A 1855-nucleotide genomic window follows, 5' to 3' on the forward strand; every position below is an offset into this window, starting at 1 on the left:
TTCTTCTAACTGTTACTTTGCTAACCAAGGAAACCCCCTACTGAATAAAGTGTTCACTGACTCCCATCGCTGAGGTTCCTTAAAGCACATAAACATAAAGAAATAAAGGAGTTGCAAAATACGCATGCTCAGAAGTAGTTTGAAGGACTGTAGTTCAGTGGTAAGGCCTCTCTGCCTTGCATGCAGAAGGTCTCAGGTTCAATCCCTAGTGCCAGTCAGACCAGACAATTCTAAGCTATGGTCTGACTCAGGATCAGGCAGCTTTTGCTACATAACCCAAAAGCGTGGTTGCAGCCAATAATAATAATGATTATTATTATTATTCAATATTCAAAGAAAAAGAGAGCATTGGGGCAAGTGACAGAAAAACAATAGCAACCCACTATCATTATTTCTTAAGTATCTTCCTATTTCTCTCACTCCCTCCAAGATATTTTCTAGCTATGAAATCCTTCCAACACCTTTGCTAGCTAGGCCCAGCAATGGCCTCATATATATATATATATATATATATATATATATATATATATATATATATAATTTTGACAAAGTAATAAGAATAAATAAATAAGAATAAAAATTAAAATAAGAATAAAAATATTCTTCACACATTTTTATCCTTCTTATTCTTATTTTTATTCTTAGCAATGGCCTCTTCACTGCTATCCACTATTGAGTTTACCTCAGGATTTGTGAACGCTATGCAACACTAACTTAAGTGTTAAGTTGCAGGATTTTATTTTTATTCTTTTAATGAGTGGTCCTTTTATATTGAACCCTACTGAAATCTTGTACATACGCCAATAAAGCTTTGAGAATACGAACCTGGGAATTTACCTCAGGAGGTTTGCTGCTTCTTCAAAATGGAGGCCTTTCTGCCTGTTCCCTCAGGGATTAGCATACGTTTTCTGCTCCGTTTACTGAGGCATTACCCCCCCCCCCAAATTTCAGCCTCATAAACGCTTTTAAATAAATGAAATGAAATGAAACCAAATGAAACAAATGCAGCTGCTTGTTCCCCTCATAGGTTTCCTTTCTTCTGCCTGGAACAACGAAGCCTCAGGAGTCTGGTTAGGGCCGGCTCGGTTGCTAGTTTATGGGCCGGAGCCTTTCCACCCTCTGTCACGTTACAGGTATTTTGACTTTGGGCCATTTCAGGTGCGTTTTCAATGTGGCCCAAGCAGTGGAAGCAGCAACCACAGGCATGTCCTCTCGGCTCATTTCCCCGTGCCCGAACCGCGAGGCAGCAAAATCATGAGGCCAGCTGCCATTTCTCACGGACATACCCCGAATTGGCTCCAGCTGCTTTTGATCTGACTGCAGTTTCATTTTTGCCAGCCATGCCAACCCTTCTGCGGGCGCCTTCTGTGAGGTCTGGGGTTTGCAGAAGGAGGACTCTGGCTACCTAATTCCCAGTCAGGTGTTCTCTTCACACAACTATGCGTCAAGTGGAATGAGAGCAAGGCCCCGCCTTCTGCCACTCATGCAGTGCAGGGGAGGAATCCGTAGCACGAGCCTGTTCAATACACACCTGTTTGCCTCCCCTTGAAACCTGCATGCGTGCAGACATGGCCCCACGTGGGGAGGGGGCCAAGGCTGTAATTGTGGAGCTAGAAGCTGTGACCCCACCATCCTCTCTCATGTGAGAGCTATAAATAAGTCAAAAATGTGTGTGTGTGTGAGAGAGAGAGAGAGAGAGAGAAGAAAAGAAAAGAAAAGAGGGGAGAGAGAGGGGGGGGAGAAGAGGAGAAAGAGAGAAGAAGGAGAGAGAGAGAGAGAGAGAGAGAGAGAGAGAGAGAGAGGGAGGAGAAAAAAGAGAGGCATTTCCAAAGCAGCTAACTTCCTACCAAGAGAG

The 1855-nt window shown here is 43.4% G+C and overlaps 1 long non-coding RNA gene across 5 annotated transcripts in view; it reads right to left on the reverse strand.

Annotated features, from left to right (window-relative positions):
- The window catches only part of LOC310745362, a 409990-nt gene extending 408365 nt beyond the window's left edge, over positions 1 to 1625 (reverse strand). For 3 of the 5 annotated variants that reach the window (XR_014540092.1, XR_014540093.1, XR_014540094.1), the window contains exon 1: positions 826 to 1620. This is a non-coding gene — a long non-coding RNA (uncharacterized lncRNA). Of the gene's footprint in view, positions 1 to 825 lie in introns of all 5 variants that reach the window. The other 2 variants (XR_014540090.1, XR_014540091.1) reach the window with 2 other exon arrangements.
- Positions 1626 to 1855: the final 230 nt, after the last annotated feature.

The sequence above is a fragment of the Podarcis filfolensis genome, assembly GCF_964270895.1.
Source record: "Podarcis filfolensis genome assembly, chromosome: 1".
Lineage (NCBI taxonomy): Eukaryota > Metazoa > Chordata > Lepidosauria > Squamata > Lacertidae > Podarcis > Podarcis filfolensis.